At 47.6% G+C, this 27,381-nt stretch overlaps 1 protein-coding gene across 5 annotated transcripts in view; it reads right to left on the bottom strand.

Moving 5' to 3' along the window:
• Positions 1-27,381, bottom strand: part of SGMS1 (sphingomyelin synthase 1) — an 88,610-nt gene that overhangs the window by 37,872 nt on the left and 23,357 nt on the right. For 2 of the 5 annotated variants that reach the window (XM_021537077.2, XM_077784809.1), the window contains exon 2: positions 26,488-26,603. The gene's annotated coding sequence lies outside the window, so the exon portion shown is untranslated. Of the gene's footprint in view, positions 1-5,903; positions 6,168-14,376; positions 14,681-26,487; positions 26,604-27,381 lie in introns of those variants that run through there. The other 3 variants (XM_021537076.2, XM_021537074.2, XM_021537075.3) reach the window with 2 other exon arrangements.

Genomic DNA, 27,381 nt, shown 5'->3' with positions numbered 1-27,381 from the left:
CCAGGCTGAGCCCCTTCCCAGCTCCCTCAGCCGCTCCTGGGGCTCCAGCCCCTTCCCCAGCTCCCTTCCCTGCCCTGGCCACGCTCCAGCCTCTCCATGGGACTGGGGACCCAGAACTGGACACAGCCCTGGGGTCCCTCAGCAGGGCCAGCTCAGCACTGTGACTGTGTGATGTGTTCAAAGGGCTTCATACAAGCAATTTAAGTCTATACGTCCACCCCATGTATCCCAAAAAACCTTCAAAGTTTTTTTTTTTGTCTGTCGGTTCAAGTAACTTGTCCTGGTCAGTGACACATCAGAAAAAATGTGCTACAGGAGCATTATAAAGCTACTCTGACCTTTGCTTGCATTAAAACACTTTGAAAAGTAATGTGAAACTTTGTTATTACCTGTGTAATTAAATAATAATTATTATTTCATCTGTGTTACAGCATTAACAGCCATTACAACTTATGTAGAACACTGTTAATGGACAGTTGCTTTTGAAACTAAAAATATTTAAATTAATGGGGTTCTGAAAGAAACTAAAAAATATGAAACAGCTTCGTGTACAATCTCTGAAGTCCTATCAGAACAACTTCCAGAAGCACCAGATGAAATGCTTAGGTGTGTTTGCTGACACAAAGGGAGATTCCAGAGCCTGACGTGCTCATCAGTTCCAGCAATTAAGTTTCCCGGAGGAATGCTGTGTCATGGAACTGTGACTCACAGAGCAACGTCCGCAGGAAACCACTCTTCTCCCTGTCTCCCTATAAAAAGCTCAGCCTTGCCTGCAAGTTGAACTGAGTTCCCTCAGCAGAATTCCTCCAATTTCAGCATCATGTGCTCCAGCACGAATGCAAGAGCGAAGGTGTATTTTAAACCCTGGCAGCAAACCAGAATCCTCTGGAAAACCAGCTGGAAGCTCCTCCTGTTCCTGGTTCAGCAGGGAGTTAAGAAACACCTGGTGCTGCTGTGTTTGGCCACGTGGGATGTCCTTTGCCCTCGCAGCAGTTCTGCAAGCCGGGATGCTCTGCCTGGCTGAGCTGATCCACTGCCTCCCTCCAAACCCCCAGACATGGGGCTGCACCCGCTGGGACAGCCCTGAGGGATCACACACCCTCCTTGAGCACACCTGTAACTCTAAAAGGGATGGCAGGAGCAGCAGTGGGATCCCAAACCCCCGGAGGTCCACCAGGATATGGGACTCACAGTGAAGTGTCCTCACTCTGTCCCAGTCGTCATCCAAGCAGCTCCTGGAGATCTCATCTAATCTAAATGGCTAAAATCCTCACTGTGCTCATCATGTGTGCTTCCCAGGTGCCCAGCCTTCTGTTCTTTTCAATTCAAGGTCGTGGTTGACCTTTAGCTCCTTGGAGAAACACATGGACCATCCCAGGAGTGGCTCTGCAGAGCCAAACACCCAGCACTTCTTCAGGGGAAAAGCTCTGGAATGGCAATTCCATCCAGGGCATGTGCAATTACATACCCATGTCAAAGTAAGAATTTAATACCACTGAGGTCCCTTTTGAGCCTGGGAGAGTTAGGCTTTCTATAAAAGAGAAAAACAGAAACAAGAAGGCCTTTTCAAACCCTCCACTCAACTATAAGGACATTTTTCACAGGGCAGGGTATCACTCCCACGTGTGTATCCCATATCCAGCTACAGCACTTCCAGCTTGGGAAGTGCCACTCCTAATTCCCTGATCCACTAATTCTGCCCTCCCAGAAGTCTCATCACCCAGGTGTGCTAAAAACCTCCAGTTAAAAAAGTCACCACCTCAAAATTCCAATCTGCTTTTGTCTTTTCCAAACCCAAAATTTCAACCCAACGGCCTCCGTTACAGATAGTTTCTCACCAAATAGTGTAATGGAACACAGATTGGTGTCCCACTGATTTTTCCATCTAAAGAGTTTGCTGTTTGCCCCACACCTTGGGACAAGGGCTATGGTTTGTATACCAGCAGTTTGGAACTATCAGATGCTCTGCCTTCTTTAAGGCCTTAGACATATCAAGCAAAATAAAACAACAACCCCAAACTACTAAAACTAAAGCCAGCCAACAACCCCAAAAACAAAGCAAGAGTTAATACAGGATGATGTTTGGTGCTAAAGTTCAACAGCAGGGCTCGTGGGTGTGGAGGGGGCTTTTTTCCTGTTAAAGATAAATCAACCCTGTCTCCACATCCTGAGTGTTTTCTTGCATGCCACACCGAGCAGGAAGGCAGTGAGAAATCCACTCCCTGGGGCTCTTCAGCAAGATGTTTGTTTGTTATCCCAAACACCCGACCTACACCTGCTGCTCCTGCCAGGAGCATCTCCCTCCCAGCCAGGCAGCAGACCCAGACCGACACACACTCCACTCCAAGAGTCTGAACGTAAAACTTCCATTACCAATTCATCCCAGCCTCCAGTTCCCTTCTCCCTGCGGAGCTGGCAGCCACCATCCAAAGGTTAAATGGCCCTGACACCTCCACCTATCCAATAGCTTTGTAATTAATAAGCATGATGTGGATTAATATTCAAATACACACTTCCTCTGCCCCAAGGGCAAAGGGAACATTTCATCAGGAGTGATAAGGAGCTGTTTGTGAGGGTGCACGGTGTTGTATTCCCAGTATCCTGTGTCAGGGCTCTGCACACAGGTGAGCTGTGCAATTCCATCATTCCAGCTCTCATCCTCCTTCTTGTGACTTCCCTGGCCACAGGTTCACCTGGGTTCTAAGGATGACCTTAATTAAGAGCTGGAAAGAACAGATTATGCTCAGGAAGCCAGAGCCATTAATCTCAAAGGCTTAAAAGGTTTACAGGGGAAGTATGTTTAAAGTCCCCTTACCTCATCCTACAAAAAAGGGAATAGGCAGCAATGCCACCACAAACAAAGGCTGCTTTTGGTGGCACTCAGATAAAATCTAACTGTACTTTTATCTCCACCAATGATCAAAATGCAATAAAAATTAGGCCTGCTAGACCTTATTTTTATGACCTTGACCTCCAGTCCAATTTATTCTTAAAAGATGCTCAAGCATAAGCTTTGTATAAGCATGAAAAACAATAGCCTGGTCCTTCTACCAGGACCATAAAAATTCTGCTTTCTGGAATATATGTCCTAAAAAAAATCCACATTCAATGAAATCCCAACTCGTATTTCTTACAGGGACACTTTTCTACAAGCACCTGAATTATGTATCTCTCACTACAATTCCAAACAGGAACTTGAACAGGGACCTGAAGGAACTTCATCCTGCTCCCACCAAAGCCAAGTCTCAGCAGCTTTGACCACAAAAGGCATAAAATCATGGAATAGTTTGGATTGGAAGGGACTTTAAAGCTCACCCCATCCCACCCCTGCCATGGGCAGGGACACCTTCCACTGTCCCAGGCTGCTCCAAGCCCTGTCCAGCCTGGCCTTGGGCACTGCCAGGGATCCAGGGGCAGCCACAGCTGCTCTGGAAACCTGCTCTGTCTGGGCTTCAGCATGTGTTGGAATTTGAAATATAACGAACTTTTAAAACTTTGGGGTTGTAAGTTAAAGTTTAGAATTAAATATAGGAATTGATTTGAAATCTTGGGAAGGGATTTGAACTTAAGTATTAGAAGTGAAAATGTAGATTTATAGTTTAAAGTAGAAACATGTTAAACTAAATTTTTTAAAAATTAGAGTTTTAGAATTTAAAATATAAAAAATAAAGTAGTTTAAAAATAAAGATATTAAAATATAGTACTGTAAGTTTGTGTGTTATAACATAATTAACTAAAAAACTTACACAATAACATAAAGCCAAATATTTTTAAATTAAGTAAAAAACATAAATATCCTTATTAGCAGTGTTTTATTAGTAAATAACTCCATTAAAAGTCTTGTAACTAAAAGTCTTGTGACCTTCTAAACCATACTGTAGCAATATGAACCAAACTCAACCTTTCTACCTATAAAAAGATAAAAAATAAACCCACATAATCAAAAACAACTCCAAAGTCCTATCTCTAACTCATTCAAAACACCTTCAAAAATCCCCATAATCACACACTAATTCAACTAAACTTCTATTTCCAACACCAACATATTATGCTGCAGTATACACAGAGCAGCTAAATCAAGCCATGGCCAAATACCTTTCCCCTGGCATTCATCATGCATATTTTGGCTGGCATTTACTGTGCTGGCACTTGCGTTTCTGTTCTTGACACCAGTCACAACACACAGATTATGTTTGTGTTTTCAAACCCCCAAACACCAAAAACCCCTCTCCAGGAGCACAGACAAGGGGATTCACTCTGCTTGATACCAACAGCAGGAGGACCTGGAGCTGTGGAGCCAGTCCAGAGGAGACCATGGGAATGCTCCAGGGCTGGAACCCCTCTGCTCTGGAGCCAGGCTGGGAGAGCTGGGGGTGCTCCCCTGGAGAGGAGAAGGGTCCAGGGAGAGCTCAGAGCCCAAAGGGGCTCCAGGAGAGCTGGAGAGGGACTGGGGACAAGGGATGGAGGGACAGGACACAGGGAATGGCTTCCCAGTGCCAGAGGGCAGGGATGGATGGGATATTGGGAATTAGGAATTGTTCCCTGGGAGGGTGGGCAGGCCCTGGCACAGGGTGCCCAGAGCAGCTGGGGCTGCCCCTGGATCCCTGGCAGTGCCCAAGGCCAGGCTGGACAGGGCTGGGAGCAGCCTGGGATTGTGGGAGGTGTCCCTGCCATGGCAGGGGGTGGCACTGGATGGGCTTTAAGGTCCCTTCCACCCCAAACCATTCTGGGATTTTGATTCTGTGATTCTGTAATAGCCTGCTGCCTCTTGGTTATTCCGAGTGGTTTACCCAAGGTTGTCACAGAGCTGATTCCACAGGAGTTATGTGGGGTAGGTGTGTATCTCAAACTGGGGACACCACATCCCTGCCATGCTCTCAGTCAAAGAAACCTCTGGTATTTTTTAAGGACCTGTAACTACTCCCAAAGGCTGACTTCGCTTGGGTACTGTTTTGCTGCATCCACAATTTCCTAGAGCAAGAATAGCTCAATTTCTCCTCCATCCACACCAAAGAGCTCCAATCCAGAACATCTCCACAGAACTTCCACTGTATGTTGTGTTTCCTAAAAATCACTGTCAGAGGTTTTACCCCTGCAATTACAGGTCACAAAAATGCAGCTTGGTTGGGAGTTAAAAATATCTAATAGGGAGTAAAACGGTGAAGGTAAATGCTTCAACTTTCTAGAGAGGTAGACTCACCTTCTTGGCTGTTTATTTACGCTGAACTGTTATATTTGCTGTGGGTTTGGCACTTCTGCAATGAAATAGGGCTCAAACATGCTCAGCTTCATACTGAGCTCTTCAAAACCTTCAGGTGTTACTTTCTGTGTCTTCTACAGCTCACAAGCAGCAAAAAGTAGCAAATGCAGCTTCAGATGTCAGAAAATCTGACCTTAAACAAATGTCTTTAGATTGCAAACTAGGCTACAAACACAATACAGACTATTCAGTTTATACCTTTATAAAACTATCACCCAAATTCCTTATTTTAGACTCAGACCGAGCACAATAAGAATAGAAAGGCTTGGGAAGTTTCAGAGCCAGGGCTCTGAAGGGCTTAGAAAGCTACAGATGAGGCAAAATTCAGTTTTACTGTAAGGAAATCACTTCCACAGTGCAACCACAATATTTGGGGAGCAGGGGGGAGAAGCAAAAGCTGCTGAGCATCACCCGATGAGGGGGGCCAGCACCCCCTGAGCTGTGCATGCAAGCAGCTGATGAGACAAGTCCTGCTGGATTATTAAAGAGCCCTTGTCCTGAGCCTGGAGGCTTTCAGCAACTCATTTCACAGCTCCTCTCTAAAACCACCCCAGAGTTTCACGCCTCCACCCCTCGGAATGAGAAGTTCACTGTTTTTGGGGGTGGATGTCAGTGCATTAGTCAAACAGAAAAAGGCGTTTACCTTGCCAGGCTTCCTGTCCTTCCCAGGTGATAATTTCTCTGACTCTCCAGGCCTCCCTTCTCCCCAGCAGGAGAAGAAAGGAACGCTTTCTCCTGCAGGTTTGCTTTCAGTTTGGCTCAGACCGAGAGATTTCTTCCAAAGCAAACACTCCTGCAACGTCACCGCGGATATAAATAGGCAGAGGAGAAGGAGGGAGAAGCACAGCCCTTCTGGAGAGACTGGAAACACGCAAGTGAGGGAGAAGATCAGACAGAAATAAAGCCTTTCTTTTCCTAAAGCGACACGCACAGCCTCGGCTCGGACACCACAACCGGGCTGAAGGATCCAAGAGAAACATTGCATCCATCCATCAGAGTGGAGGTTCTCACAAAGCCTGGCTTTTGCCAGGAGCTGAGCTGTTCTGCTGCCACCCTGGAGCTCACACACAGGGCTGCACGTCCAAATAAACACCAGGAGAGCCACCTGCAGCCACCCACCCAGGTGGGCACGCAGGAGAGCCTGCAGGGCTCCAGGGGCCATTGCCCTGGATCCCTGGAAGTGCCCATGGCCAGGCTGGATGGCGAAGGAACACCCTTGAGAGGGGATCTCATCCATCTCATCTCTCTCTCCTGCCCCTGGGAGTGGATCTCAGCCTTACAGAGAGGAAAGAACTGGTCAGGGATGTGAAGGTCTGGGCACCTCTGCCTGCACTGACCATGGAGTTCAGAGCCCTCAAAGGAAGGAGCTGAGGGAAAGCTGCACCACAGCCCTGGGCTTTAGGAGAACAGGCTTTGGCATCATCTGCAGGGGTGTGCCTGGAGAACCCCCTGGGCTTGGAGAGGAAAGGGACCCAAAGGAGCTGGTTGGTAAATGGATCACCTCCTCCAGGCTGAACAACATCCCAGCAAGCAGCTGATGGAGCTGAAGGGACAGGAGGCCCCCATGGAGAAGCACAGAGCTCCTGAGCAGAGCCAAGTGCAAAGAGCAGGGCAGGGGCAGGTGATCCAGCAGGAATCTCAGAACACTGATCCTGCAAGGTCAGATGATCCACGAGGAATCTCAGAACACTGATCCTGCAAGGTCAGATGATCCACGAGGAATCCGGGAACACTGATCCTGCAAGATCAGATGATCCACAAGGAATCCGGGAACACTGATCCTGCAGGGGCAGGTGATCCAGGAGGAATCTCAGAACACTGATCCTGCAGGGGCAGATGATCCACGAGGAATCTCAGAACACTGATCCTGCAGGGGCAGATGATCCACGAGGAATCTCAGAACACTGATCCTGCAGGGGCAGATGATCCACGAGGAATCCGGGAACACTGATCCTGCAAGGTCAGATGATCCACGAGGAATCTCAGAACACTGACCCTGCAGGGGCAGGGGATCCAGCAGGAATCTCAGAACACTGATCCTGCAAGGTCAGATGATCCACAAGGAATCCGGGAACACTGACCCTGCTGGGGCAGGTGATCCAGGAGGAATCTGGGAACACTGATGGGGCAGGGGTGGGGCTAAGAGAACCAAAACACATCTGGAATTGAATCTGGCAAGGGATGTGAATTGAAGGGTGCCAGCGAGGCCAGCCTTTGGGAACTGCAGGCCCCTGAGGCCAAAGGGGAGATCCAGACAAAGAAGACTTCTCCTCAGTGGAAGAGGATCAGGTTAGAGGCCAGGAGGCTGGACATATTCATCCCATGGGACCTGGTGCTGAGGGAGCTGGCTGCTGTCACTGTGAGGCCACACTTGATGAACTTTGGAAACCATTTCCAGTTACCTCAAGGACAAGAGGGTGATCAGAAGTAGTCAGCAGGGACATATGAAGGGAAAAAATCCTGCTTCACCAGCCTGGCCTCCTCCTAGGATGAAACAATCCTGGTGGATGAAGGGAGTGCAGAGGATGCTGTCTGTCTTGGCTTTGGCAAGACTTTCAACACTGGCTCTTCTCACACCCTCAGATGAGCTGGCAAAGTATGGGGCAGCCAGAAGGGCAGGGAGGTAGGTGGAAAAGTGGCCAAATGGGCAGGCCCAGCAGGGAGAGGTCAGTGCCACAAAAGTCCAGTTGGAGGACACTTCCCACAGGTTGATATGAGAGCCAAAATCCTTTAACCTCTTTTAATGACCTGGAGGATGCACAGAGTGTGCTGGTGACACAATAACTGGGGTGAGTGGCCAAGACACCAGAGGGTCACACTGCCACTTGGATCAACTCTAAAAGGCTGGAGCAAAGGGCAGGCAGGAGCCTCACGTGTTCAAACAAAGGAAAGGCAGAATCCTTCCTCCACCTGGGGGGGAGTAACCCTGGGAGCCAGCACAGGCTGGGAGCTGACAGACTGGGAACAGCTCTGCCAAGCAGGACCTGTGGGTCTGGTTGACAACAAGCTCCCAGGAGCCAGCAATACACCCTCCCAGCAAAAAAAAAAAAACCACACCAGCTGCATCACAGGAGTGACCCTTCCCCTCTGCTCAGCACAGGTGACACCATTCCTGAAGTGCTGGGCCCAGTTCTGCACTCCTCAGTGGGAAAGAGACACAAAGAGAATCTGGCAAAAGGCCCTGGACAAGCAGCTCTGGGTGACCCTGCTCAACAAGGTGACCTTCCAAAGGTCCATGGACCTTCTAGAGGTCCATGCCAAGCTCAGCTGGGCTGTGATCCTGGGAGCCTTCAGCCAGTCCACTCTCACAGCCTGACATCATTTGTGAGAGCCACAGGAATTCAGAAGCAGCAGCTCAGCCCTGTGTAAGGCACAGTGCCACAGTGTCACAGGCTGACAGTCACAGCCCAGCTCAGCAGGAGCACCTGACATGGGCCCTGTCTCACGCCTGGGGTTGAGATTCAGTTCCCAGCCCTTGGCCGTGATTTGACTCCATTTCTGCTTTCTCAATGTGACACAGGGGTCAGAGACTGGCAACAGACCAGTCAGGAGGTGTTTCATCACTCACATTCCATAAAGATCCCTTACAGTCTCCCTCTCCCTGAGTTTTGCTTTCCTTTTGCCCTTTTTTTTTTCCTCAAACATCACCATTGGGATGAACGCTTTAAAAAAGCCCTCAGCTCCACAAATGCTCTGTTACACCTCTAAAAACCAGAGGATGATTATCCTTCTTATAACAATGCAAGAAGAGTCAGACATGGATATCATTTAAGTTTTCAAGCCAAAATCTTCATTAACTTAGCAGGCAACTACTTCTTGCTGGTGTAAAACAACAGAAATACTAAAGTTTTTTTATTTTAAGGCCAAAAGATAAATGAAAGTTGTAATTTCTTTAAATGTCCAGCATACCCTGTTCCCACAGCTGGAAGTGGTCTAGCAAAAAGAGGCCAAGTGAGAGAAATCAGCAAAACTGTACAGAATTGATCTTACCTATCAATATTTCACCCTAAAAAGGAGGGACAGGGAAGAGTCCATGCAATATCCAGGTTTTTGTCCAAAAGCTCCCAATAAAACATGTTTTTCTGTAACTGTCAGTGCATTTGCCTTGCCTGGTTCTCAGTTTAGCACACCTCCTCCTCCTCTCTTTGCACATACACTGGGGGCAGAGCAGGGACAGGGAGAGCCCAGCTGGGCTCTGCTGTGCTGGCAGCTGGCACAGCTGGGGCCAGGGCACTCGAGGTCTCTTCACACAGCTAAAGAGAAAGGCACCAGTGCAGTTTTAAACTGACTCCCTGCAAGCATTGGTTCACAAGGATTTAAGGCCATGCACGGTTCTGGCTTCTTGCCATGGGTGTTCTCCCAGTGTCAGCCTGGTGTCACCAAACCCAGATGCTCCACGTCACAAGGGACTGCTGGGGTCAGCTGGCCCAGGCCCTGCCCCAACCAGGTGCATTTTCTGGTAGGGTCTATGGCCATACCATGGTTCCATCCAGGAGCTTGGAAAGGTTTTATGGACTGTTCCTCTTGTGGCTACCAAGCTGGATTCTAGTATAACACAAAAGGTTGGGCTGGAAGTGTCTGAGAGCAGCCCTGGAGAAGGACCTGGGGGTGCTGGGGGTGAGAGCTGGGCCCCAGAACCCCCCCGTGCCCTGGGCTGAGCCCCAGCGTGGGCAGCAGGGGAGGGGGGGATTCTGCCCCTCTGCCCCTGTGCTCAGGTGAGACCCCACCTGCAGAGCTGCCCCAGCCCTGGGGCCAGCACAGGAGGGACCTGGAGCTGCTGGAGAGAGCCCAGGGCAGGCACCAGGATGAGCAGAGGGATGGAGCAGCTCTGCTGGGAGGAAAGGCTGCACAGCTGGGATTGTTCACCTGGAGAGGAGAAGCTCTGGGGTGACCAAATTGTGGCCTGAAAGAGCTACAAGAGACATGGAGAGAGACTCTGTACAAGGGATGGAGGGACAGGACACAGGGAATGGCTTCCCAGTGCCAGAGGGCAGGGATGGATGGAATATTGGGAAGGAATTGTTCCCTGGCAGGGTGGGCAGGCCCTGGCACAGGGTGCCCAGAGCAGCTGTGGCTGCCCCTGGATCCCTGGCAGTGCCCAAGTCCAGGCTGGACTTTGGGGTTTGGAGCAGCCTGGGACAGTGGAAGGTGTTGTTGCCTGTAGCAGGGGTGAAATGAGATGGGCTTTAGGGTTCCTTCTACTGTTCTGGGATTCCATGAGTAGGTGCACAAAGGCAGCCCCAAAACAACACACATTCCCTGCAAAGATCCACACAGGGGCTCAGGTCCTCAGCTCACAGATTCATCTTTAAAATTCCTGCAGCTGTGAACTTGAAGACTAGACCAGCATCTCCAACCATCCAAGCAGCTCTTCCTGGGGAGGCTGAGGAGTTGCCTTACACCTGTGGCACTCGGGGCACACAACAAATCCCATTTATACAGGACTTTTGGGTAGCACAAGCCACTGTTTCATACTGAATTAAACCCCATAAAGCAGAAGCAACAAAACACAGAAAGAACTACTCTGGACTTGCAAGGGAAAGGAGAGGCTGCTAATTACAGCCCAACTCAGCTCCTCACTGTCAGCCAAGCATCACCAGCCCTGTCTCTGTGTCACCCTGCTGGAGGACATTACCAGGAGGTTATAGGTGGCATTGAAACCCAGAACAAAGCAAACCAAGGGGGAATCAGGGATGCTGCATGTCCAGCACATTGCTGTGCCATCCACCCCAAGGATCCTGGGATGCTGCTGGCAGAGAAAGGAACAATTGGGAACTAAAACCACAGGCACACACACATGAAGAGAAATTATTATATATTGAAATTGAACATCAATCCAGAGGCAGCCAGGACTCCATCCTGCCCCAAAGAAGCAGATCTGGAGCCTGGGTATCACCTGAGGCAGCTACATACCCAAGATGTATTTTTGGAGTGGCCCTGAATCAAAAAAAGCAGGAACTGAAGCAGAGGGAACATCCTTACACCCACACTGAGGGCAAGGATGGTGACCAACCATAAACCAACACAGCACAGCCAGGCTTTTCACTGCCCAACAGAAACCCCAACAGAGTTTAGGATGGTTCATCTGGTGACAAAAGGAACGGTGTTCCTTTAACAGGGCAGTGTGACAGAGAGAACACAGTAGCTCTCCCTCCTGCCTAAGAAATGCTGCAGGACTTTGTCTGGTCAATATGTTACAAATGCAGAAAGATTTTGACACAAAAGACCTCCATTATTCATTAAACACTTGCAATACCAACATCTTCCCCCTCTAAGTCACTGCCCTTGCTTAGTTGCTCTTGCTGTTATGAATGTGACCCTTTGTTTATACAGCAACAGACTGGTTTTGGTACACTGCTAAATAAAGGAAAATTCAAACTTCCACATCCATCATGCAGTTCTAAAATAAAACAGGAAAAAACTCACTTTGTCTTCAGCATCCCAAAATGGACCAGGCTTTCCAGGGCTTTCAGTCCTAAATGAAAGCTGACCGTAAAAAAAATCCCTTGTAAATGTTTGTTATTCTAATTTTAACCTCTGGACATTTTTAGGGCCAATAATAAAACAAGATCAAAACCCAAGAGAGCAAATAATCCACACAGGGATTCTCTCCTGCCTGTGCTGGTTCAAAAGTCTTTCTGAGATTTGGGAGATATTTTTATTTTTAAATCTCTGTTTAATTTCTTGTACTGGAAGCATTAAATCCCACCACGATGTCAGATCAAAACAAGTCTCTTAGAAAGCAAGGGACAAGGATTCCCATGGGAACCAACACTGTCCAATATAAATACCCACAGAACCCACTGGGCAGCAGAAACCCCTTTTTAATTTGCCTTTTCATGGTGAAAGGAACTCAAGGAACACAGGGATACCTTGTGCCAATACACTCTGGTAAGCACTTCCCCAGGCTCTGTTGGATCCCACAGAGCTCTTTCATCCACCCAAAATCTCCAGAAGTGTTCAAAACATTTCTCTCAAGCCTTAATTGCATCTTTATGCATCCAAACCAGATACAGTCACGGTTCCACAATAATTTTCATGCCCAGACCCACTTTTTTGGTTTCTAACAGGGGAACAGACCACAAAATCCTTGTGGATTTTGGACCAAGAGTGAGATTTTGGACAAGAGTGAGAGCAGCCAGACACTGTGCAGCTGGTGTCACCTGCAGAGACTCATCACAGTGGCACAGGGACCACAGCTAGCCCAAAATCTCCAGGCAGAACTACAAATTAAGATCTCCAGGACAGCAGCTCTGTTCTTCTTTATGCTCCTGCCCACAAAGGTAATCCCTTAGGTGCAACCAGACACCCTGCAGTGTGTTTTGGAGAGTTACTAAGAGAAGAAAAAACAAACAACCAAACAACAAAAGCCAAAATTGGGCTGCTGGGGTGAGCAGCTGCCTGCAGGGATAAACTTCACTTGCAGAGTGCTGGTGCCAAAAGGCTTTCCCCAGTAATTCTGACCTTTATTCCTTGGCCAGCCTTGTCCAAAAAAAGCAGTGAGAAGAACTATTCCTGTGTCTCACAATTCTGGCCCTCCTGGCTGTATTATAGCCTAGAGTCTTCTTCCATTTTATCATCAATCCAAGTAACAAATCCATAATTTCGCTGTTTAGCTTCCCTGTCCACCCTACAAGCTTACCACACACGGATGGGACTGCCATAAGCTGAAAAATGCACCTTCCTACAGCTTTGGTGGCCAGTGGCCCCTCAGTTTGATCTCCTGATCCACCTGCTATGGGACCTGGCATTTCCTTGTCAAATACAAGCTGAATTTCCCTATTCCAAGTCTTTTCCAGAGTGCACACAAAGTGGAGATGCCCCTATCCTCGACCTAGAGATCAGAAAAGGCATAGTTCTCTGGAGGTATCATCCCTCCTGCCTGTCCAAAGACATCCTCTGGAGACCTCACTCTGTGTCTGTGCTGCCCTAAATCCTCGTCCTCCCTCTGTGTCAGAGTTGCAGTTTGATTCCTGAGCTCGCAGTTGGGCTTTGTTTAGAGGGTTCTCCCCCTCCTTGTTTATTTTAATCCATAAACCTACACACCCATAGCTCCAAAAATAACAAGTGACAGCAGAAAAAGGCCTCCAACACAGCAAAAAAACCTTAAGCACATCATCAATACAAAAGCACTTTCAAACATAGAAATTCAAAACCTCAACAGCACCAAGCAAGTGCAATAATGCAATTTTTAAATGAGCCCAGGTCAATAGACAGGATGCCAGTGAAGTGACCTGTGTGACAAGTTACAGCTGTTTGTTGGGAAAAAAGATGTCACACTTCTGATTCAGTCTTCCCTTTAGTTTCAGATCTCTGGATTAACTGAGCTGGCCACATATCACAGTTCTCTCCCATCTCCAGCTTTTCTGTCCCTGTGACCTCTGTCTCACACCACAGGTCTAAGACTTTTTAGCAGTGTCACAGCAGTACTTTGCATATGATGACATAGAGGAAATAGCTTCTTGTTAACCATTCCAAGGGTAAGAATCAGCAGGAAAAGGCCATTGCAGGCAGCTTATGAAACACTAATTACACGAGGAGCAGGCAATCCTGGAGGTGAAAGGCATCTGCCAGCCAGGCTTTTAGTGGGGAAAAGGAAGAAACCTGACATCAAGACAGCTCAAAGTTTGTAAATCTTACCTAGATGAAGGTAATTATCTCCTTATTAAGTATTCCACACTTATTTACAACGGTTACAAGGGCAAATCTCTGGATTCAGGGTAACCATCCTGCGACATGCACCCTAAAGTGCAGAATGGTTTGGGTAACCTCCCAACCCCCTGCCACACAAGTGATCAGTAACTAAATAACAGGCCAAGGACTTGTCCTGAGCAGTTTATGCTTAAATCATCAGACTGTGCAGAAGAGACAGGGAAAAAAATTAAAAGTATGAGTTAATAGAATCTTGCTGCTTCCTGCTGCACACAGGCTTGTTTTTTTCCTGCAACTACAGAAGAGGGATTTATTTTTTCCAGCACCACTTTCAGCTGCCACAAGCAGGCTATTGTTTGGATTTACCCAGGCAGCAGCAGTCCCCATGCAAACCCAGGGCAGCAGGATGGACTGCCAGGAACTGAAATGGAACAGAAGGGAGAAGAGAGATTTGTACTAAATACCTGCTTGGAGCAAAGCCAGAGGAAGCACATCAAAGAAGTCCTGGGATACTTCCCAACATCCAGGTGCCCGCAGGGATGGTGTGCATCAGGTGACAGCTCAGCAGCCTCTTCCAGCACACATCTCCCAGCTCGTGCCCCAAATCCAGGCAGCCCCAAACTGCTCAGGCTACGTCTCTGCCTCCTCCCCCGCACACCACGGCATCCTCTCCCATTCAAGAAGTGATTCCCCAGCCCTTGGACACACCAGAATGAGTCATCTGGGTGCACTGGTGCCTTCACGCCAAAAACTCCTGCTCGTCCCCGGCGGAGGGGCTGAAATGCTGTGAGCTCACTTGTAGCTGTGGCAACAGGAATGCAAATCCTGCCACACTGAAAAACTTCACCACCAACTCCTCCACTACACGGGGACTATGTGTGAGCAAAAGCAGTTTTTTTTCTCTTCCTCCCTGAGGATAAATTGGGTTTGTGAAAGCTGTGCCCTAAAGCGAAAATCCAATCGGCAGGGCAGAGTTAAACCAGACACACATTGCTTTAGCTGTGCTTCAGTGCACACAGAAAACAGGCACAGAAGAGTTTGGAAACAGGATACAAAACCAGGTATGAGGTCTCTCACTGCAAGGGCTTTACTCACTGTTTACACCTGGTAAGGAGCTACTTCATTTGCAGCCCCCAGTTTCAGGCTAAGCGAGTTATACCACGGCTGGTTTAATACAATAAAGTTACACTGGATTTACAGACAGGGAGGAGAAAATGGCTATGAGTTAATTGTTCCCTGGCAGGGTGGGCAGGCCCTGGCACAGGGTGCCCAGAGCAGCTGTGGCTGCCCCTGGATCCCTGGCAGTGCCCAAGGCCAGGCTGGACAGGGCTGGGAGCAGCCTGGGACAGTGGAAGGTGTCCCTGACATGGCAGTGGTGGATAAGAGGGCTTTATGGTCCCTTCCAACCCAAGCCATTTTATGATTCTATAATTAAATTATCTGTTTTTCAAAAAATGATCAGAATTCTAAAAAATATCAACATATTGGAATGTAAAACCATGAGCTTTTCTTCGGGGATAAGTAGGATATTACTAACAAAAATGCAGGCCGTAACTGCATACAGCAACAAGAGGTTAAAAACAACTGAGGGGGTGGTGAAGAAAGAGGGAAAAAAAAAAAAAAGCAAGCCTCACCTAACAAGTTTCCAAGAGCAAAACCTGTGTGAACTGCAAGACCTGAATTGCAAATTTAGCTTTGGTGAGAATTGTACCTCACTTGCAGGGTATCTACCTGTGGTTTGCAGAAACTTCTTAGACAAGCTTCAATATCCTGAATGGCAAACAAAGAGTAAACTCCCACCCTGCATGTTGAGAAATTTGGGTGGGGAACTGGGAGATTTCTGGGCTTGGTGGGGGCTGGTGTTTGTTTGGTGCCTTGTGGTTTGTTGTATTCTTTGTTCCCCTTTCCATTTGGGTTCTGGAATGCAAACTGTTTTCAGGAGTAAAAACCCTGCAACCTCAGCTTCACCTGCGAGTGAGCAGAGGCAGTGCAATCCCACAGGCAGGTTATTCTGTCTGGGAGCAAAGCAAAGAGCTAAAAGCAGAGGAAAAGGAGAGTTACCATGGGATACCGGGATGCGTCACTTCTCTTGGCTCTCCTGGCGCCACGTGACACCTTCAGCCACCAGTGAAGAACTCAGCAGATGGGATAGAGGAAAAAAATGGAAAAAGGTCCCCAGATTATAGCAAAGTTTAGGCTTTAAAATCTATTGCTTATGGCTACAGAAATAGAGGCAACAATATTTATCTATAAACCAAACTATCTGTCTATAAATCTATTGCCACGGAGCAGTAAATACACGCTTTCCCTTCCAGCAGTCATCACCATCTACATTTTTCAGTTCCCTACAGTAAATTTAGCCCAGGCACATGCAGAAATACCACCCTTGCCATCTCAGAGAGAACTATCACTTGCCTTTCAGAGGAGGCAAAGCAGGTCAGTAGTTTCCACCTCGCTCATAAATACAGAAGCAGCCACTTGACAGCAACAGACACGAGCAGGCAGAGTTCAAGAGAGATCAGAAGAGGGATGAATCACTTGGAATTTACTCTCCTGTTATCACACAGGTCACCAAGCCCATGCCTTGGGCTGGAGCCCACTGAACCAAGAGTCTTTCCATTTTCGAGGTATGGCTGTTGAGCATGTGTGTGCAGCATGTCACTGACCCCACACATGCTCACCACTCTTGGGTTTCCACCCCACTCAGACCAGGATCAATTCTCAAACAGCTCCTGCTGCGAGTCTTTCTTCTCTGCACAAAATCCCAGAGTAGTCCCATGTTTGAGGATTTCTCCCCTCCTTTCACAGCAGCCAGTTTCTTTCTAGCAGATCAAAACAGCTCTGATTCAAAGGACTTCATTCCAACTCCATCCTCCTCCACCTCCCAAAACCTCCTAACACCCACACGCTGCTGAACAGCAAAATCTCCAGGGAAATTCAGTCCTTCCATATGGCAGCCAAGCAGGCCCCTGGGTGTAGTAAAAAGCTCTGTGCAGAGAGGAACCTTTGCCCTCCCTGGGTGAAGGTGCAATCCCAGCGTTCCAGCTCTACCCAAACATTGCATCAGGCTGGGAATCCAGTGTGCAGGGAGCTGCTGGGGCCCATCTGCCTCCAGTGCACCAGGGTAACCTGAGCATCACCCCAGCACCAGCTGGCACGCTGCCACCCCAACCCACCCGCTCCCAGCACGCTCCAGACTGCAGAATTTTGGGAAAGGAACACAGCCCAATCAGCCAAGACAGCTGCTGCTATCATCTGCTCCTCAACACCAGCTTTTTTATCACCTGAATCTTTTGCTATTCCTCACCTGTTTCCCATTACCTACCAAAACTAGGAAATCGTCTGGAAGCCAAGAAATCCCACATTTCATCTGCTACTCCAGGTTGTAGCCCCTGTGTTACACAGCTACACAACAGCTGGGTGTTATTTCTGACCTGCTTAAAAAAGGAAGCTTCAGGTTTCTACAAAAAGACAGTTATACCTTTTACAAAAAAGGGAATGCAGGTCCTGCACCTGGGCAGGAACAACCCTGGGCACCAGGACAGGCTGGGGAGGAGCTGCTGGAGGAAAGCAATGGGAATATGGATGATTTAAACTTACAGGAATAGCACAAAGTTATAACAAACATATTCCATGTTATAGCATGAGAACAGCAGCCGGTTTTATGGCTGTTTTATAGCACTTGTAGGAGGAAATTTTTAATACTGTTTTATTCTGAAAACTGCTGAGTTTGTTGATTTGCCCTTGTGGGCTGTGCTGGAAAATAAGGAAGATATTTTGCTCTGTGGGGAAGGACCTGGGGGACACCGAGCTGTCCCCGGGCCAGCGGAGGCTCCTGGGCCAAGGAGGGCAATGGGAGCTGGGGCAGCAGAGGAGAACTGCACACCATCAAAGAAAAGCTCTCCCTCTTATAAGCTCATTGCTTCCTTGCTTGTTGTTTTTGGGGTTCTTTTTTTGAATGAGGAAGGCTGGGTACAGTCATCTTCCTTGAAGATGCAAAGCTCCCAATCTGTTTAACATTCCTGTCCTCGCTTCTTCCCCTCATGATCATTTCTTTATTTATCTCCTTTAATAAAACAGTCGTTCCATGCCTTTCATCACCTTCATCATCCTTTGCTGAACCTTTTTCTTTTTGGAAATGGAGGATTCAGGACATGGAAATTCATGGAGAAAAAGGTCATTTTTATAATTATTTTTACTGTAGCTTGTTCTGTTATCTACTCCTTCCCTAACAATATTTATTCATTTACTACTTTGACTTTGCAGCTATTTGCAGTGAAAAAACCTCCCAATTCAGAAAAAAGCCTCCCAAGAGCAGAATAAAACCCAAAACTAATAATGTTTTTGCATGCTGCCAGTGTTGCAGAAAACAAGCATTAGGCTTTAGAGACAGGAAAGAGCCTGCAAAATGCAGTAACTTCTCAATATCATGAAACAGATACTTCCAAAACTTTTCTTAAACCAGAGCAGCAGAAAAAGGCATTAACCACATCCCTGGCTGTGCATGTGCCTTCCTCCACTCAGCTGAAGATCATTGTTGGTAATAAAACCTCAAATAAATACACATACACATACCTAGGTCACCTGTATTTATTATTTCCTCATGCAGCACCAGCAAATTGACCCCTAAGGAGGTGCACAGAAAATGACCTGGATTTTTATTAGTAACCAATTGCTGCTCACAGTCCCCACAGTTCTGTGCCATTAATATTCACAGTACACCCAGGGGCAGAGCTGTAGCTTCAAACTCCTGCTGGGACACAGATTTTTAATTTTTAATTTTTTTTCCCTGTTTTCAGCATCTCAAACTCACAGGATGACAACACAGGATTGCTTTGAAGTGTCCATTTTCACTCTACCTCAAATTACCACAGAGAATCAGGCCCTGGCTGAGTATCAGGATTCTCCAGATAAAACTAAACAACCAATGCATCAACATGGAAACAATGGGTGGGTTTGTGTAAACAGAGAAGAGCTTCAGATTTCCCATGACTTTTACAAGGATGGTGCCTCTTGCACAAGCAAGAAGCAGAAGGATGCAAAAAAATACTTGCTGTTTTATTAAGCCAACTTATCTAAGTTTTTAGACTTGTTTTTTGCAAGGCTGTGGTGTAAAAATGAAGCTGTTCCTTGGGTCAATTTGTCAGGTACTCCTACTGCACAGTTTTGGATGCTGTAACAGAAAGGAAGGGTGAGAACAGGGATTTCACTGAAATGACCATCTAGAACCCCCCGTTGAGAAGACAGATAATAAACAGGTCCACAAAAAAACAGACTCTTAGATATTCTGATGCCTCAGGTTTAGGTTTTATATATTTCAGATTCTCTGCTGCTTTAGTGTATAGGTCTGAGCTTCACATTAAGGCACGGTGAGCTCTCTGCACAGAGCAGGGAGACAAAACAATTCCTTCTCTAGCTGGGCACCAAGGACAAATTATCCAATCTCAGGCCCAAGAGCACAAACAACATGGGCTGATGAGAGAAAAACAAGCAGGATGGGACTTTATAACCTAAAGCTGGAATTGGACAATGAGCTCCAAGGTGCAAATGGAGCAGAACTGATCCCAGGGAGAGCCCCCGTGAGCACTCGTGCATTTTGGGACCATTTTGGTTCATCTTGGGTGCAGCCCTGGCTGGGTTCTGGTGCTGCCCAAGGTGGATCCATTGAGGAGATCCTTTTAATAAATCCCTGCTTTATTCTTGAACTCTGTCCAGCCTCTGTTCTAGGTCAGCCTTCTCAAGGCATCAATTCCATATGGAATTTCAGGAGGAATTTCTCCATGGAAAGGCTGCTCAGGCCTTGGCAGGGCTGCCCAGGGAGCTTTGGAGTGCCCATCCCTGGAGGTGTCCCAGGAAGGGCTGGAGGTGGCACTCAGGGCTCTGGGCTGGGGACAAGGTGGGCACTGGGCACAGCTGGGACTTGATGATCCCAGAGATCTTTCCAACCCTAATGATTTGAATTTCAGGCTTCAAAAGAGTTCTCCCTTGTAAAATTCAAACCACATATCTGTGGGCTGTGAAACAGCATTCCTCTGCTTGGGGCACTCTTCAGGCAGTCAGGTTGTTGTGTGCTCTGTCCCATTCTTTTCCAGGATGTCACCTCTCTCCAGACCATCTCCCCCCACTGTTTTCCCTCTGTACAGGGAAACCTTCCTGCCCTGCCCATGTCCTCAGGGGTTCTGAGCACAAAACTCATGTGCTGGCTTTGAGCAGCCCTTACAAAGCACCAACACAACCTTGTGCTGAGTATTAGTAGAGTGTAAGAAAAATCATTTGGAGAAACAGCAGCTACAAGAGAGCTCCTTGCTTTATCTCCTCTGTAAACAGCTTTTAAACTGCCAGCTACAGCTAGGAGCTGGAGACAGAAGAGACATCCCTGCAGCTGCTGACAGGTAAGTTTATTTGAGCTTCAGCACAAGCATTTAAAGATGAAAGAGCACAAGGAAGGTGCTGAAAGACAGCTGACAGCTTGAGGAGTACGCACTGGTTTTCAAATTGTTTCTGTGATGTAGGGTAATGCATGTGATCACAGCATTCACCAGGAATTAGATCATCCATTTAGCAGCAAGTTTGCCTGATCAACTGTCTGGGGACTTCAAACAGATCAGCAAAACTGCAGAGCTGGAGACACTGTCTTGGTATTCAGCTGCCTTCCCTGAGAAGCTTCCCAGAGACCAAAACATCGGCAGGGAAATCAGAACAAAACATTGAGAGCAAGCTGAGTGCTGCCCCTGAATTTGGGAAGCAGCACCAGGGCAGGGCACTCCAGCTGGCACAGACCACCAGGACCTGGGCAGGGCAGACACCAAGAGCTGCCTCAGCTCATCTGGATCAGCACCAGCACCCACAGAACAGCTGAAGCCACCCCATTAACATACCCTAATAATGACACAGCCATTGTGCAAAGCCTGTCCCTCACCTTTCTGCCTTTCTGGATGTGCCACACACAGCTCAGGGAGCTCCCCAGGCTGCAGCAGCTTTCCAAGAAACTCTTAGCAAAGCGTGGGGAATTTAGTGATGTGTCGGTGTCTGGAGATGACTGTGAAGATGCTTCACAATGTAGGGAAGGGCAGGGAGGAACCTGGAGATGGGAGCATGCTCTGGACAGGAGGATATTTAAACTTGCCTGGATGTAGCAGGGATGCACACATGATTTGAATAGCTGGGACAGTCACACAGAAGTCTGGTGACAGAGCAGACACCCTGTGTTGGCACTACAAAATCCCTCAATATGTTCATATAAAAAATATTTCCCCCACCCTTTGCTGTGTATTTATCCTTGCACAGCAAAATACGTGAGGTGTAACTTTTTGTCTTCTTTAGTAGTACATGAAAATCTGTCAGAACAGCTGCTGGCAGCCTTGCAACTCCTCCCTGGGAATGGGGACAGCAGAGGCAGGGCAGCTCAGGCCAGGAAAAAAAACCTTTTCATTTTCATGCATCTTGCAAACACAGAGAAAAACATTCAAGGAGTGAACCGAAACAAAGCATCTTGTGCAAGAATCCAAATAACTGTATTATCTGCTAAACAGTAAAACTGCAAAAATGTGGAGTCATTTTAAACAAATGCATCTGTCATTAAGATAATGACCAAATGAGTCAGTGCTTATCCAGTAAGAGATATTTAAAAGAATCACAGAAAGGTTTGGGTGGGAAGGGACCTTAAAGCTCATCTTGTTCCACTCCCTGCCATGGGCAGGGACACCTCCCACTGTCCCAGGCTGCTCCAAGCCCTGTCCAGCCTGGCCTTGGGCACTGCCAGGGATCCAGGGGCAGCCACAGCTGCTCTGGGCACCCTGTGCCAGGGCCTGCCCACCCTCCCAGGGAACAATTCCTAATTCCCAATATCCCATCCATCCCTGCCCTCTGGCACTGGGAAGCCATTCCCCCTTGTCACTCCGTCCCTTGTACAGAGTCTCCATCTTTCTTGTTGGCTCCTTCAAGATACAATCTGGTCACCCCAGAGCTTCTCCTCTCCAGGTGAACAATCCCAGTTGTGCAGCCTTTCCTCCCAGCAGAGCTGCTCCATCCCTCTGCTCATCCTGGTGCCTGCCCTGGGCTCTCTCCAGCAGCTCCAGGTCTCTCCTGTGCTGGACCCAGGGCTGGGGCAGCTCTGCAGGTGGGGTCTCACCTGGGCACAGGGGCAGAGGGTTTAATTCAACACAGGAACAGAGCCTGTTCCATCCATCTAAGGACTGAGGCTGGGGAAAAACAACTGATTAACACCCCAGCTTTCCCAAAAGGCACAAACCCAGGGTGCTGCCCTCAGTCTGTGGCTCCCAGGGTGCAGAGCAAGAGGTGCCTTAAATCTCTCAGCGTGGTTTGAATACAGCTCTGCTGATTGCAAAGAAAGCAGAGAGCAAAACAAGATTAGAGCTCAGCGAGACAGCGTGCCCCTCGTGAATCCAAATAAACAAGACATTTTGAACTATTTCCAGCATGACTTCAGCACAAAATAACATTTGCACATCAGTGTAATAGCTGATGTTTTAACTGCTTGTTAAGGGAGCAGTCACGAACTGCAGCCTCGAGTTCAGTGGTGGCTGCTCAGCCTTCAAAGGAAGCAAAAAGAGCTGTAAAAGAGCAGTGCTGCACTTGAAAGCCTTTCAGAAAGCACTAAATTTATTTGTGTTCACTCTTGAACCCAAGGACCCATGGCCTGCCCTGTCCCCACATGCCTTGTGTGGATGATGAGGCACTTGGAAGGAGCTGGAATGGCAGCAGCCCTTAAATCCCAGCTGAAACCTCATGGGCTCCAGAGTCAGGGAGAAAAGGGAGCCAAAGCCAAGGGCACAAGTCCAGAAGATGCAAACAGGAGGGAAACCCCAATTTCCCTTTGAACCTGTGCAAGGACTGGTGACACACCCTCACAGGAAATCCTATTACTGGGGGCCCTAAGCCATGAATCAATCCCGGAGTCATTCAGAGCCAGCCTCAGGACAAAGGAACAGTCAGATGCTAATTCAGGCCACAAAGCTGAAGAGGGAACGTTCCCTTTTTGGATGAAGGATTAATCATCAGCAAGTACAACCTATTTTCATTAACTGCAGCCATTTCCTGCTAGCACATCCTTTCCATTTTCCAGGAAACATGGGAGCAGCTACATGTCTGAAGGCAAATAAATTAGGAGACAAGAAGGAAATTATCCACAGCACCCAGAACAAGCCAAGCCACTGAATAAAGTAACTAAAAAAACTCTACCAACACCCAACTTGATTGATTCAACAAATTGAAAACAGAGTATATAAAATCTCTGCTCCAAAATTCCATTAAACCTTTAGTTTTGCAAATGCCAAAGATGCCATTGCCCAGAGAGGCCGTGGATGCCCCATGCCTGGAAATGTCCAAGGCCAGGCTGGATGGGGCCTGAAGAAACCTGGGATGGTAGAAGCTGTCCCTGTTTGTACCAAAACCACCCAGGCACATCCTGCAGCATCCTCTTAACATCCCTACTTCTCTGGATAGTTTTGATTAATGCAGCTGGAAAAAAATTGGGAGGATTCATCAAACCATTTAGGTTGGAAAAGATCTCCAAGACCACTGAGTCCAACCTCCTCAGTCAGCAGCAGCTTCAAGCTCAGGCTTGCAGCAAAACAAACCAAAGGTGTGACTTGAAAAACCAATGTCACAATCGACGTGTGGCCTACAGAGGACACAGGAAAACTCCACATGATTCATAAATTCCCCCCAAGGTGCTTTTACGTGCGTAGGAAACAGCTACCACTTCTAACAAAGATTATTTGAAATTCACAGGGTGGTGAATTTTTGTGGTTGATGGATTTTTGAGTTTGTGGGATTTTTTTTTTGGTGGTGATGTTTTGTTCATTTTCTATTTAAACATGTGCTCTAGCCACCTGTTGCCCACTTAAGGGAGATCTCACCATTTTGTGTTCTGCACTGGAATTTACTTTTAACCAGTCCAAGCCCCTGCTGTATTCACACACTATTCTATTCCTGAGCAAACAACTTAAGCAGGAATATGTTCAAAAGACTGCACATATGCTCTCTTCCCATGGAGCTAAATGTGGTAGGTATGAGCATACCTGGCTGTAACAAGCTGAAACAAAAATCACTGAGACACAGAAAATGAGTTCCAGGCACAAAGCCCTGCTCTCACTGCTTTAAATAGTCCCTGTTACACTGTGATTACACAGCAATCAGTGTTTGCTTTGCTCTCTGAGCCCAGGGTTTCTCCTTCATAGCCACTGAAATTCAAGTTTAAAACAGAATTCAGCAAGCAGCTCTGTCAAACACATTCCGTGCCAAGCTGGAGGATGAGTATATTTATATAACAAAAGGCTTCCTGGATTATTTTAAGGCTTGAGTTCTGCAAAGGGAACAATTGATGAAAGGGATGTTTTTCCTTTGTTTAAAAAAATAATACTCATAGCAAAAAGGAAAAAAGCCATTGAAGAGACAGCAGTGCCTTGATATTCCACTGTGAGATCCCTGGATCACAGCAGAGTCATCCACATGCTCTCTGACCTCACAAGTACAGAACCTGTGTTGTCACAGGTTGAGATAAATACAGGAAAAAACAGAGGTCACAGAAACCAAGGCACCTGCAAGTGAATATCTGCACATAAATGACAAGCTGTGCCAAAGAAACACAAAATTATTTTAGGTTGGAAAATCCCTCCCAGCCCATGGAGCCCCAGGTGTGCCCAGTGCCCAGAGCACTGAGTGCCACCTCCAGCCCTTCCTGGGACACCTCCAGGGATGGGCACCCCAAAGCTCCCTGGGCAGCCCTGCCAAGGCCTGAGCAGCCTTTCCATGGAGAAATTCCTGCTGCTGTCCCAGCTGAGCCTCCCCTGGCCCAGCTTGAGGCCGTTTCCCCTTGTCCTGTCCCTGTTCCCTGGCAGCAGAGCCCGACCCCCCCTGGCTGTCCCCTCCTGGCAGGAGCTGTGCAGAGCCACAAGGTCCCCCCTGAGCCTCCTTTGCTCCAGGCTGAGCCCCTTCCCAGCTCCCTCAGCCGCTCCTGGGGCTCCAGCCCCTTCCCAGCTCCCTTCCCTGCCCTGGCCACGCTCCAGCCCCTCCAGGGCCCAGACTGGACACAGCCCTGGGGTCCCTCAGCAGGGCCAGCCCGGGGGACAAAGGAACAACCCAACAACACAGACCCAGCCACACCTGGTTGCAATCTTTTCCCTTCAGCACAGAGCAGAGCAGCCTCCTCTGCACCTCTTGATGTTCAACCCCGATTAAAGCTGCATTAAACTTTAAGTAATAGATGTCTGCATTATTCATCACTGCTGTGTATTGGATGCAGAGCAAACAGAAGCTGAATCAATACAGTGACAGGAGCTTCGGGTGTCTGCTCAAAGTGTCACCTGCTCCCAACACTCATGTACTTGAAGAAGGGTGGGGAAAGTAGGAATTTTTCATAACTGCTCTAAACAAGCCTTGGTATTACAGTTTGTCCAGAGCAGTGACCCAGAGGTAGCTTTCAGGGAGAAACAGCTGCAAAAAACCCGCTCATCATTCATCTGACCTGTGACACACAAAACTATAATTTCCCTCTATTTCAGCAGCCTTGGTGTTTAGTCATAGACTTTTTCTCAGGATTTCTGGTGATATTTCTTGATTATGTGGAAAATCCACTGAACATCTTCATTATACAGCCTTTGAGATCCGGGGAAATGCAGTATTGGGACAGCCACAGGAGAGGGGCTAAATCCAAATTTTCCAAAGATGAACGTCTTTGAATTCAGGTGGATTAGGAAGAATCCCAACTGAAAGGTGCTTTTCTGCTTTGTCTCCCACAACGGCCTCTCACAATCAGCCAGTTAAGGCTCACGAATATTTCAGAACATTTTCAGGAAAAAGGCAAAAAGTTTCCCAACTAGGAATGGGAGGCATGAGAGACTTGGTTCATTCAAGGTGCTGGACACTGGGGCTGCACACAAACAAATAACAGCTTTTAGAACACTCTTTCTCAGAATCTTTACACCCAAAACTCCACTTATATTTTCTGATTCTCACTACACCTCCCCTCTACCTCTTCAATCAGTCATGGAGCTTTCCAGCATGGATCAAACCGAACAAAACCATGACAAATCTTATGAGATGCCTTTCAGCAAATCCTCACACAGCTTCAAAGGATTACTAAAGACAAAAACACAAATACATGCAGCAAAAAAGGGCATACACCTTATTTATTCTCTCTTGGCAGGTCATTTATCTATGCCAAAGCCAGAGCTGGGAACAGAACACAGGTATTCCAGCCCCCATTCTGGCTGTCTAAACAGTATATCACTCCAATTTCCACAACCAGAAGGGCAAAGGTTTCCTTACAAGCAGACTTTTGGGAGCATTTATCCATAATCTACATCTTCAAGTTCTGTTCTTAGTCATCCTTCCCTGGAAGCAGCAGAAGGAGAAGATCTAAGGGATCTTTCAGCCATCTTTCCCCAAGATTTTACAATTTAATGCTGGAGTTAGACAGTTTGTGAAATATCCAAAATGTCCAATACAAGAACTTACCCCAGTTCAGGTCACAGTAAACAAGGTACTGAATGAACACAGCACTCCAAAACACATGTGCTTGAAAATGCAAAATGCAAGATGCTCTGACCTACCTGAAATTGCTTTTCTAGCCAGAGCACTCGATGCATCAGGTTAGAAACTCATTTTGGAGAGGAGAATCAAAGCTCAGACGTGCTGCTGGCAGCTTCTCACGTAGTCATGAGAGTCACTGTCAACAAAACAGCAAACAAAGAAAAATAAGGACATTTGAGAAGTGGAGCTAACAGCAAGCCTTCATTAAAGCATCAGGAGGTGTTACAGTGTGAAGATGGCCTCAAGGTCTAACAAGAGTTTGGATATACAGGGAAGGCCATGCTAACATAGAATCATGGAATGGTTTGGGCTGGAAGGGACCTCAAAGCTCATCTCATTCCTCTCCTGCATGGCAGGGACACCTTCCACTATCCCAGGGGGCTCCAAACTCCATCCAACCTGGCCTTGGACACTCCCAGGGATGGAGCAGCTGCATTTTAAAAACAGTATTTCCCACAGTACTCAGAAAGAGAAAATATCCTTGTGTCCAAATGGGCCTAGATGAGGTTTGGAAGAGACCACCACCCCCAGAACATGGGTTTCCCACTGCCACAAACAGGCTGTTGACCACCCTGCTACACCCAGAGAACCTTTTCTTAACTACAAGAGCAATCCAGAAAACTCATGGGATACACACTGTCATGTGGAGCCCCAAGTAAAGAAATTAACCTCAATGTTTTCTCTGAAGGGAGCTGCTGAAGTGACCCTGGCTCTGAACCCTTCATCACACAAGCCTTTTCTGACAGTCTCCAAGAAAACCAAGATCATTTAGGAGAGAGAGGAAGAAGCAAAGAGAAGCAAACCCAAAACGCTCGTGGCCAAAATCCTCAGGTGGCAGCACGCAAGGACAAGGGTTTCTCCCCATCCCTGTGCCCACCTCTGCCAGCAGGAGCACACAAACCACTCATCCTGCC

Source organism: Lonchura striata, chromosome 7, assembly GCF_046129695.1.
Source record: "Lonchura striata isolate bLonStr1 chromosome 7, bLonStr1.mat, whole genome shotgun sequence".
Classification (NCBI taxonomy): Eukaryota; Metazoa; Chordata; class Aves; order Passeriformes; family Estrildidae; genus Lonchura; species Lonchura striata.
The sequence above is the reverse complement of the archived record's forward strand: the minus strand, read 5'-3'. Positions and strand labels throughout refer to the sequence as shown.